This window comes from Rhinopithecus bieti, unplaced genomic scaffold (assembly GCF_001698545.2).
Source record: "Rhinopithecus bieti isolate Rb0 unplaced genomic scaffold, ASM169854v2 scaffold_56474, whole genome shotgun sequence".
Lineage (NCBI taxonomy): Eukaryota > Metazoa > Chordata > Mammalia > Primates > Cercopithecidae > Rhinopithecus > Rhinopithecus bieti.
Window position 1 is genome coordinate 222,637 of NW_016822031.1, and position 13,245 is coordinate 235,881.

The following is a 13,245-nucleotide window of genomic DNA, read 5'->3' on the forward strand; positions in this document are numbered from 1 at the left end:
AATTTTGAATTCTGTTCCTCTCTTTTAAAGCTGAAATAGAATGTTTTATTATTTTAATTGTTTAGTGATAGCTGTCTTTCTTAAATTTGCCTCATATGGTCAGGAATATTGGTTTGCAGGCTAATATTGACTGGAAGTTTCCATTTCAATTTCATCCCTCCAGCTAGAAGTTTTACAGTTACTTCCGCCTAGGAACCAGTGCAGAACTGGTGATTTTGAGTTCCTGTGCCTCAATGTGTGATGTTAAGAATATCTCAGACCAGTCATTGAACTAGTAGACAGTTTCACTCAGGTAGTAACTGAGAAGCTTCCGCCTACTTCCTCCTCCTCCAGCCAGTGCAGCATCGACCTTTCCAGAGTTTTCTTCCCCCTAAATGGAAGACTTTGGTGCCAAACATTGAAGAAGGTTCTGTCCCTTATCCCACCGGAGATGGATTTCGTTTCCGTCATCCCATAGGATCAACAATTTTTGGTGGCAAAGGCTCACTTCTGGCCCTACACTCTGGCAATCTGCATGTTCTGTCTCATATAGCACTGTTTCAGTTCCATTTCTGGTCTGCAAAGATCTTTGTCTTGTTTCCAAAAATGGCAGTCTTGGCTGATGCATTGTGAAAACATTTTTCTAGTTATAGAAAAGTGATTTAATTATATTTAAAACTGTATTATACATAAATATATGTATAAACATGTATTTTAGATTTTCAAGGCTAATAACAAAACACTCAAATTATTATTTTTAAATGTATTGTCTTTTTGTACATCGTTATTTTAAAAACATATACAAAGTCCCAGAAGCAAGCATGCTTCTTCATTCTTGAATAAGGAAATCTGTGTTGACTGTACGCTCCTTTAAGGTATTTCAATACAAATCAACTGGGAGAAACTCACAATCAGATGTGAAGCATTTCACTCATTTTCACAGTCAGCAATTAATTGCTTATTTTTATGGCACTGAAAGTCTACTGTTTTCACTGAAATAAATAGTGCCATCTACTGGTTCAATTGTCGTTAAAGGGACAGAATCAAGCAAAATTTGTGTTGGTGGGAACTCACCTCACGCCTAATTCCATTCTCTTCTTTTCACCCTCACATAAGAGCTGAGTGAAGAGCTAAAAGCCGACCCCTGATCTAAAGCACCCAGCTGTTTCAATTCAACCTATAAAGATCAACATATAAAGATAATAGTATTATCTTTATAACTAACTGAGAACTCGGGGACTTAAAGCTACATCAGCTTTCTCCAACTTTTTAAAGTTTTTTTTTTTAAGTAGAAAAATTTTGTATTGAAATGTAATAAAGACACCAAATAGTCTTTTATATTGTTACAACATAAGAAGAAACACTTTAGCTTCTAATAAAATAAGGTAGCAGGACATAGAATCCTGTTTATTTGTTTGTTTGTTTTGTTTTTTGAGACCAGAGTCCCACTCTGCCGCCCAGGCTGGAGTGCATTTGCGCGATCTCGGCTCACTGCAAGCTCCACCTCCCGGGTTCGCGCCATTCTCCTGCCTCAGCCTCCCGAGTAGCTGGGACTACTGGCGCCCGCCACCACGCCCGGCTAATTTTTTCATATTTTTAGTAGAGACGGGGTTTCACTGTGTTAACCAGCATGGTCTGGATCTCCTGATCTCGTGATCCACCCGCCTCGGCCTCCCAAAGTGCTGGGATTACAGGCGTGAGCCACTGTGCCCGGCCGCAGGACATAGAATCTTTAATGTTACTATAATCAATGGCTCGTTCCTCCTAGGAGAATGGTGGGACTGTGAATTGCTTGATATATTTGTCAGTGTGGGGCTCAGTAGTGAGAAGGGAGCATCAGGTTGCATGACTTAGGCTATGAATTGATTCAAATACTAATATAAAGAAAACAGCTAAGTCAGACGACAATGACATATTCCAAATAAAAGTTTAATTTATATGTTAGTGTATTAAAGCTTTAGAATATAATGGTAACTTTCCTATAAAAATCATGTCAGTAAATATTTACAAGACAGGTTTATTATATCTCAATTGGATCTGAGTTTGGCCAGCAGTCTCAAATTCTACCCCCTGATAATTATCTTCCTGGGGTCTGCAGCCCCTACAGACACTTTCATTGTTCACTGAATCTTAAAATGATGGAGACCTTAATATTTCAGTTTGTCAATAATACAGTTTCTAGGCAACCATATTACAATTCCTCATTACAGTCCCCAGATATAATCAGTTACAGAGTCTCAGATCCATCTAAAACTGATTAGCAATTAGTCAAATAAATTTCAGATTAGAGAATCTCAAAGACTCAATATTGCTTTTAACATAAATGTTTTAAATCTCAGTTTTCTAATAAGGCAAAACTTAATTTTATTTTCAAAATAATTTAATTTAAGGCATCACAATAATGAATTAATTTTAAAGAAAAATTTGAAAACCTTTTCCCTCAGGTCATAATCATGAGGGTTGAGTGTAATAAGTTTATGGGAAAAAAGAATATTAAAAATATCAACTACTTGAGTTGAACATTGATAATTCTGATTACTCAGTCTACAGTACAGATACAAATCAATATTTGAAGAAGAAAATCATTTTATAATTTTGGGGTAATTAAGATGGTGATAAAGTTCAGTTTGCTGTTAAAGTTGAGTAAAATATGCAGTAAACACTAACATGTAGGAGGAGAAATAATTGAACTACTATAATAATTACATCTTCATCAAATGCTGGATATGAATTTTATTAAATGCACGAGGGGATAGAAAATGAATGTAGAACAGTCAAGATTCAATTTTCTCTTTCAAGGAAGAAAATTTCCCAAGTAGTAGAAACTGAGACTTAGCAGTCAACAGCATAGAGTATAGCAGTGGCGTCCATGGGGCCGAGCCACACACAGCTATGATATATTTGCCACCCAGGTTAAAGAGCCCTCACAGACAACTTAAAATCGAAAGTTGGTCCAGAAAAGCACTACCTCAAGTGATATGAAGCTGCTACTGTAATTAGTCAAGCTAAGTCATCAAATAACGATTATCCAGGATTTTCATTAAAATCAAACATTTTCCATATGGCAATGAGAGCTTCTGACTGGCAGTGTGTAATACCACCACAGCTTTTGGAGATAAAGGTAATAAACACCAATGGAAATTATCATTTTAAAATGGGGAGAAAAGGTCATTTTGCAAATGTTGGTGTCAGCTATGGGAAGCCAATGAGAAATTCCTCACTGACACTCTAATTTCTCTTACATTAATTAATTTTCTCAAGTTAAATTAAAAATGAAATTTTAAAGGGCCTATTATTTGCAAGTGATACAATGAAACAAAACAATATGGGACAAGTCTTTAAATAACATTCCTTTGCGAGAACAGGAGGTTGGTAAATAATTGTGCATTAGAGAAACTATATTCATGTCTAACTAGTTTCCTTAATTTTGCAGTAACTAAATTCTCACCTATGATCCCCCCTTTCTGCTGTCTATCCCTGTTATAAACTGAATTGTGCGCCCCTAAAGTTCATATTCATAATCACCAATGTTAATGCATTTGGAGATATGGCCTTGAAGGAGGTAATTAAGGTTAAATGAGGTCATAAGGGTGGAATACAATAGGACCGGTGTCCTTATAAGAAGAGGAGACACCAGCGTTCTCTCTCTTCATGTGCACAAAGGAAAGGTCCTGTGAAGACACAGAGAGAAGGTGACTGCTTATGAGCCAAGGAGAAAGTCCTCCCCAGAAAGTATCCCTGCTGGCACCTTGATCTTGGACTACCAGTCCTCATAACTATGAGAAAATTAATGTCATATTTAAGCCACTCATCTATAATACATTGTTATGGCAGCCTGAGAAGAATAATACAATCCCCAAACTCCATATTAATCTAATTGTGTACCAGTAATACAGAAGGCAAAATATTAAATGAAAACCACTTAGAAAAACCCAAAATTATTTTTTGAAAGTGACTAACATTTAACCTGGCTATTTCTACTTGTTTTTTTTTTTTTCTTCTTCTTCTTTCCCTTTTTCCTCCTTCTCTTTCTGTCTTCCTAGTACTGGTAATGTTGTTATTGTTATCATTATTGGTATCATATAGTGCTACAAACTTTAATTAATGACTATCATATTAATGCTGTAGTCATCCCTTGCCAGTTTTTAGACATGTAACAGCATGGGAACTAAGTTTTGTAAACAATCTACTACATACTATTTTGTTCTAGGTTATTGATAAAGGATATGTTTTTTCAAATTCTGAATTGTAATCTTTATTTTTTAAATTATTTATTTATTTTTTGATACAGCGTCTCACTCTGTTGCCCAGACTGTAGTACAGTGGCACAATCTCAGCTCACTGCAGCCTCATTCAAGCGATTATCATGCCTCAGTCTCCTGAGTAGCTGGGACTACAGGCATGCACCAGTATGCCTAGCTAATTTTTTTTTTTTTTTTTTGTATTTTTAGTAGAGATGGGGTTTCACCATGTTGGCCAGGCTGGTCTCAAACTCCTGACCTCAAGCAATCTTCCCACTTTCACCTTCCAAAGTACTGGCATTATAGGCGTGAGCCACCAAGTCTGCCTGTCATGTTTATTTTAAATGTCTCTCTTAAATATAAGATAAGAATAAATTATCCTGGTTAAACACTTAGAATTTGAGAGAGGCAGAAACCTACACAATTATGCTTGTAATTGATCCCAGAGACTATGGCCTTTGCACTACACCATTTTGCCTCAGAAACACAATTTTCCCACAGTATTTCCAAATTTGCGTGTTACCTGGGCTGATCGTCTTGGCCCATTTCGTTGGAAGGTAGCACTAATGGGTCCAGGCGCAGAGTTTCGATTTCTACAAGCCACGATTAGCTTTATTATACTACTTGATGACAATCGTACCAGAATCTGATTTTTGGTAAGATTTCTGGTGAAAAAAAAAGAAAGAAAGAAATCAACTTATTTAAAGAAAATACATTGAAAGTGCAAATATAAATATATAAATATGTTCCAGAAATACATATTTCTGAAAAATATTTAATTTCTTAATTGTATATCATTTTGTTTTTGAAAATATAAATATCCTTGTGTCAAAACCACTTTTGAGGAAAAGTTGTCTACCAAGTGTTTTCTTAAATGTATAATGACAGTTATTAAAAAATAATCAACAATAGTTTATTTCCTTACTCTTCAAAAACTACGGTTTTTAAAATACTTTTCCTTTTAGAATTCTTTTAGTGGATTTTACTTACGTTACACTTGACAACTTTTCCAAATTGATTCTTTTTGTCGAAAAATGGAAATGTAGATACTTCCTAAAACTTCTGTCACTATACGAACCCCGATATTTAAAAAATCAATAATACTAATGAAAAAAAATGGTATTTCGTATCAATAAATTGGGACCAGGAAAAACCAAAAAATTTAAATTAATTCCATATCATAATTCTAAAGATAACTCAGAAAAAAATAATTATTGGAAGTTAAAAAAAAATAAGCCAAAGGGAAAATACAATGAACTAGTTAATGTGGTTTGTTTGGTTTTGTTTGGAGAAAAAATTATGAGTTTTCTGAATATAGCTAAGTAAAATACTTAAACGTTTACATATTTACACTGAATTAATTATTATACACTGAAAGCTGAAAACAATACCTGGAATATTTGAGCTTTGTTTGTTTGTTTTTGCAGGATATGAGGCAGTCAGTTCTAGAACAGATTCTGGTGACAGTGAATGTCTTTCTAGTACAGTGTTAAATGTTGCCTTCCAGTTGTCGGTTTATGTAATCTTTTTTCATTAATTTCTGGGAAATTTTCCCATTGTCTTATTATTTCTGTGTCTTCTGAATGGATGTGCTTTATGGATGCGCTAGGGTAGGCAAAGACCTGAAAGACAGCAATTGCATTTCCTACTGGCAAGCTAATTAAAGACATCTAAGTCCTTGGAATTTATTACAGCAGCTAAGCAATGCATCAAAAGTTGAAAGTTCTATGTACAATAGAGAAAATACCCTGCTTTGACCACATAAACATAAACCTGAGATATAAACTCAGGCTAGAGGATATTTAGAATGTTCAACTATTTTGATCTTGGGACTAAATATTCATTAAAGACACTTACAGCTTCTTTGAAAATGTCATCATCCTATTCAAGCAGAGGTCACATTCTCACATGAATCCAAATAGGTCAAAGGGCAAGACATGGAGCACAAATGCAGGGTTGAAAATGGATGTGCCCTAAAGCCACATACAATAGCAGGAGGTTTTTCCATTCACTTTCTAGTAAGGCTTCTGAAAACAGGTTGTTAGGCCTATGGCTCAATGACTGCCAAACATACTACAATACTTACTGAGCCATACCCACCCAGCATTTAAAACAATCCAGGTCAATGATCAGGGTGAATGCTGTCTTTAAAAAAGAAAAAAAAAAAAAAAAAAAAAAAAAATTCCTTGGTCTAAATACACTAAAAAGCAAGAGACAGATTAATCACTTAGAGCTGGGTTTAAAAAATAACTGTTAGTAATTTCAAAAATTGTCCAAGTAATGGTTCCACGAGAACTGATAGTGAAAGCTTTTAAAAATAGTGCTTCAGAATTAAGATTATTTTTTTCTGTCAGCAGAGAAATATGAACAATATATTAAAAATAACAATATATTACTGTTGCTTGGGTTAAAAAATAAAGCTTCAGTTTCTCATTATAGAAGGTACATTAATAAAGCTAACTCTACAACTTTATAGTTCACTTTAACACCTAAAAAAAGTTAAAATGACTGTAAAAGAAAAACAGTACATAGCAAGCAAACTAAGATAAATATAGCATTCAAGAAACATACATTGGCCTCAAGGTACACATATAGATATACACACATTGTGCAAGTCAATCAAGTCATATTTTCAAGCCCTTAGCATTGGGTCAAGGAGTGCTACTTATCCAAGTGATTTTTTGTTAATTTTGTGTTGGAGCAGTACTGCTCAACTCTTATGGTAACCTGGGAGACAATTGCCAAAAGATAGACCTAATTTAAGAATGTGTCAAAGTTTGGTTATAGACTCTGGCATTTGGTCAAAATCTAACATTTGGGTTCATCTTTGGTTTTATTCTTTGAAAGTCCAAATAGTCAAATGCCTGCTGCAATATTTCTGTCATCTCCAACAGGTGTGTGATGAATGTGATCAGATAAATGTGATCACGTAGACTGTCATCATATCTAAGCAAATAACAGTGATACAAAAAAGGAGCAAGAATAGGCACTTCAGATTTATTGTTAATGTCTCATTATCCACTGTAAAATATAGGTAATTGGGTGGAAACCTTATTAGTTATTAGTATCTTACTAGTAAAATAATTATTTTACTAATACTAGTAAGTATCTTATTAGTAAAATGATAATTTACCGATTTTTTCTTTTTTTCTTTTTTTGAGATGGAGCCTCTGTAGCCCAGGCTGGAGTGCAATGGCGCCATCTTGGCTCACTGCAACCTCTGCCTCCCCGGTTTAAGCGATTCTCCTGACTCAGCCTCCCGAGTAGCTGGGATTACAGGCATCTGCCACCAGGCCCAGCCAATTTTTGTATTTTTAATAAAGACAGGGTTTCACCATGTTGGTCAGGCTGGTCTCGAACTCTTAACCTCAGGTGATTCACCCGCCTCGGCTTCCCAAAGTGCTGGGATTACAAGAGTGAGCCACCATGCTGGACCAATTTACTAATTTTACTAATAAAATAAAGTACTAATATTTACTAAAATAGCTTACTAATATTTACTAATAAAATAATTATTCGTTAATTTGAAGTATAAATGTATATTTATTATTGCAGTAGTAAAACGGAACAATAATACATCATGGTTATGAAAGTTGTTGATTATATTTATGGAAAACTTTTTGAGAACTTTTATATAGTAAAATTATCTTAGAAATAAATTGACCTTTATGAATGTTAAGAAAACATATATTACATAGATAAATTTAGGAAGAAAATTATATTCTTTTGGAGTCAATGAACTACTATAAATAATTCCAACACGAATATATCAGAAAAATAATGACTAGGTTGTATTATATTTCTAATCTTTGTAGAATTATTTGGGAACTAGTGTATATATTTATATGAAACATTAAATAAAATAACCTCTAAGAGCTGTGTTTAATATTTAATTATTTAACCCACTGTATTTAATATTTAATTACTTAATTCCCATTTTGTTTGGAAGTCTTTGAATAAAAAGTTCTATTTTGTTGCTCTGAAGTCTGAGAAAAGATGATTTAACAGACACATACTATCTTTGCCTTGTTACTCACTGCCTGTGACAGACAGTAAACACATCATGATCAGTAGCCTAAGCAGATTGAGCCAAAAGATACCTCACATCAATTTAATGTGTGAACTGCTCAGTGACCAGAAGACAATCTTGCACTTTCCAGTACAGAGATATTGTTTGTTCCTGCACTGTAAAACCAAGCAACTAATTATTAAAATAATAGATGTGTAAATTAAAATGTCAAAATTATTCTTCTACTTTGGCCAATTAATTGATTTTGACACTTAGTCGTTTGACATGTTTTCAAATGTGCATGTATCTCATTTTTTTGAGGGAGATATATTAATATATATATAAAATGAAAATAAATAGACATGGTTGCACAAAATTTCTTTTAACCATGATGGAAATATGTGCTTATTATACAACATCATGAAAATTCTGAAGAATTTAAAAAATATAACAAACACGTTTTGCATCCCTACAAAAGTACAGTATATAATTCCAGTCTTTTTCTCCATATGTGTATTTCACGAATACACATACACTCTCAAACACATACATGAACACATTCACCGTCCTTGGGTTTTATAGACAAAAACTTAAGAATACTAAATGAATACCTCTTGATAGAATGTTTTAATTTTTTAAACAATTTTTTGCATTCTTAAAATCCATCTCTCCTTCTGTTTACTAAATTGTCTGAAAAATTTGCACATCTTTACATGAGTATCTCTTCACTCTGCTTTCCCGAAAAGGAATAGAACGCAAAATGTCCTGATGTCATGGTAATTCACTACTTTTTACATGATTATTTTTATCGTAGGCCAAAAGACATACCTTAATGTGAGAGTTGGTGAAAGCAATTAGAAATTATTTCATATAAGTTAATCCGACTGACCGAAGAAAACAGATATTTAATCTTGTAAGTATTTCCTTTTATTCTTCTTTACAATTAAGATGAAATATATACTACATCTGCACAGGTAAATAAGCACATGTATTTATAAAAAGGAACAGCTTAGTTTATATTTGGACTTGAATCAAACTTTGCTGCTATAAAATTGATCATGAATTTCCTTAGTTATTTGATACAAGAGAATCATGGTCATTTCTCCCAAATAGTGTTGTAGTGTTATTCCTTCTGAATTTGAAGGACCATTCATAAAAATAAAGATCAATGTAAAAGGTTCACATGAGATACATCATGCTTCGTCTGCCTAGAGTAAAATTTAATGCTCATTCTAATTACAGATATTGCAACTTTATATCCATTTTCTCCTTGGAATGCTTATAATATTTTTAGCAAGTTGCAACTACGTTCTCAGTTTCAGTATCTAGCAATCATAAGCCAGATATAACTGTATCATTGTGAAGGGGCATCTCTGAAGATTTTTTAAGGTGGCATATTTCCCTTTATTTTTCTCCAGGCACCCAAAAGTTGATGGGTTCTGAAATTTCTTGTTTTCCATTGAATTCTGTATTTCAATTGAACTTCGTATTTCCTCTGTATTTCATTATGTGGTTGTGGGATTTGAGGCTTTTGGGCTAGAGAGCTCTGATGGAGATTTCTACAACTGTGTTTCAGTTTGTATTTCATTTCAGTTAACATTTTAATTAACACAACTATTTCTAGGGTCCTTTAAAGAATATTTTATTCTTCCATCTCCAAAATCTCTCATCGTCTATCCGCTCCTTTACACAGACATTTTAAAATGGAATTCATTAACATTGCATTTGGAAAATACAGTAGAAGAAAATGTTTTAAAGAAAACCTGAAGTTCTGAACAATAAAATAATTAATTGTGGATTTTCTTTGGATTTAATTGTTACATATCATTCGAATTAGAAAGTTAGTTTTTGTTTGCTCATTCTCATCTGATAAAATTCAGTAGGAGAAGAAAGAATATAATAATGCAAACGAATGGTAAAAATCAAAGTATTAGACATGGTACAGTTTTAAAACAATAAAAAGAATACAAGCGTAATAAATAGAATTTGATGATAAATAGATATTGAAGAGATCTCAAAATCATATCATCCAACTATAAAGCTAAAGCTAGATTCCTTTCTGCAATATTTTGGCTGAAATCCCTTTCAGAGTGCGCTGAAACACCATCTGTGAAGCAGGTTTGGTCTTTAGTTAGAACTAACCACTCCCTCTTTCGTATATTTGCAGAGCTTTGAAAAGGTCTTTGTCAAAGCCATAGAGAATACTTTTATGCCTGTATGTGGTGTGTGTGCTTCTGGCTAAAGAGTGCATATGTAGAAATCACCTTTGTATTTTCAGGAGTTGTGTGAGCACCTGGAATACAGGTGAATCAAAGAATCTTCCCCAATTATAAGACCCATACATACTTGGGAGTCAACATATTAAGTTTTTAATAACGCTGTTACAAAGCATTGTTATACTGGGCTGTAATTAGTGGCCCTTGGTGGCTCTTGTCTTTATCTTGAGATAATACATACAATTCTGGGTTTTCTTGTTTTTTGTTTTTGGTTTTTGTTGTTGTTGTTGTTGTTGTTTTGGTTTTTTTCTTTGAGACAGGGTCACGTTCTGTTGCCCAGGCTGGAGTGCAGTGGGGCAGTCTTGGTTCATTGCAACCTCTACCTCCCGGGTTCAAGAGATTCTCATGACTCAGCCTCCTGAGTAGCTGGGACTACAGGTGTGCACCACCACACTCAGCTAATTTTTGTATTTTTAGTGGAGATGGGGTTTTGCCACATAGGCCAGGCTGGTCTCAAACTCCTGACCTCAAGTGCTATGCCCAACTCAGCATCCAAAAGTACTGGGATTACAGGCATGAGCCACCACGCCTGGCCCCACAAAACCGGTTTCACATAGATTTATGTCAAATGCAAATATTGAGGTAATCAATGACATTTTCCCCATTGTGCATCTCTCTTTTACATACTAGATATCCCATACCCAGTTACTCCAAATATATATCATGGGGCATGATTTCAATCATTTTTAAAAATCTGGTTCTTCTCATTTAAAAAATCATACATGTCCAGATTACTGGGAAAAATGGTTCTCAAAACTGAAATAGTATGTATTTGAACATATAGAGCAGGACCCATCTGGCTCTCAGAAACTAACTTCTGAGAGGCAATGATGTGCTTATTGCATGTTATGTGTAAAATCTGACTGTTTACTTCTTTGTTAAGAGTGGTGTTGTAGAAACTACATTCCATAGGAGGTTAATAGTGCTGTATGAATACACAATACAATTTACATGCATGATCTGTTCTCTGGTCAAATTAGCTTGGAAAACTTTCAGTTAACTTGAGATTTACAACATTTAAATTTAAGAGATTTTTAAATTGCAGACCATGTTAGACCCTTAAGATGCTATTATCATGTCCAAGATTCCTTGAGGGATAAACACAGAGCAGTGTTTCCCAAAACTTTTTGACACCAGACCCTTTTCATATAGTGCCTTGCAGGACACATTTTGGATTAGAATATTATTACTCTTCGTGCATGAAAAAGTATAGTTTCTTTCCAAGTATAGGAAATGCAGAATCACCTGAAAGGTGAAATTGAAATTATTCATGGGACATAAATCTGCCTAATTATTGCTGAAGATTTATGTTCCTCAGACCTAAATGCTGAACTGAACAGAAGATTAGGATGCAGGAAGAAAACAAGGTGTTTAGGCAGCTGGTTCTTGAAAAATGAATCAAAAAGTGGCAGTTCTCATGGGGAGGCTCACTAAGAGCGGAAGCTAACTTTGGATCTCAAAGAGGAAACTTTGGCCTTGCACCTACTAAGCTCCATGAAACTTTTGGGAGAGTAGGCAGATGTCTCCACTTTGGGACAACAGTAGATTAAGGCAGAGTTTGAATATTGGGCTCGTATCTTTGAGACAAAATACTTCTGTATTTCTTGGTGTCTGGCCATTTCTCTTTTGTTTTTCCTTTAATGTTCAGAAAAATCTCTGAAAATTCCAACCAGGTTCAATTCTGAGATGCATATGCAAAATAAATATTTTTGTCCTAGCTTGGATTGGAGGGGAACAATGCACGTTGTCATCCGACCTCCCGAAGGCAGCTGTATTCTAAGTGGCTCAGTTCTAAGGAAAAGGCCAAATGTACTGACAATCTCATAAAATCTGTTTTATCAGATTCCCTTCCCCATCTGGAGAGTTCTCATTTGCTGCTAGCTTCTAAAGCCTGGAAGATTCTACATTTATTAAGGAAAATGATTCCTTCACAGATTGTGTTACACAGAAATTCTAGTTTTATTTTGCCTATGGTTATGTTTATTTATTTAAGGCAACCTTATTATCTTTTTGAGGTGACACCTTGAGGTGACAACTAAAGGAAACAACACACCCTCCTAATTTTCACATTTCTCCATCTCTGCTTGTGATTATCTTTTCCTAATATGCTACTTAGGTTTTTGAAACAAAAGACAAGAATTCATAGTAATTCTTTTCAAATGCAGTTTCTGAAGATTTAGCCCAATCATCAAATCTCTATACACCATTTGATTCTGCTTTTCCAGTGTATTTTTGTCATATCAATGAACCTTATCATCTGCAAATGTATTAAGTATACTCTCTAATTCTTCATTACAGGCATTAATAAAATGGCAACAGATTGGAATCAACATATTAATAGCTTCTTGATGTGATAATATAAGCACTTTCTTTCCACCTTAATTACATTAGCATCTAGCCCATATTTCTTGGCATTATTCCTAAGGATATCTTGAGACACATTGTCAAATATCTTGTCAATCGCAGACACAAAGGGGAAATAAGAGAATTCAGGATCATATCAGATATGTATTATTTAGTTGAGCAATATGCCCTACAAATATTAAAATAATTGAAATTTTATAGTACTACTATTACTTGCCCCATAACAGTTTTCTGATCTGGTTCAGAAAATACCCATATGCCCACATAACACTCGGATAAGCAAATTAGCATTATTTATTACAAAAACTTTCCACTGAATTCATTTGATATATTGATTGTCTTTTTTTTTTTTTTTTTTTTTTTTTTTTTTTTTTTT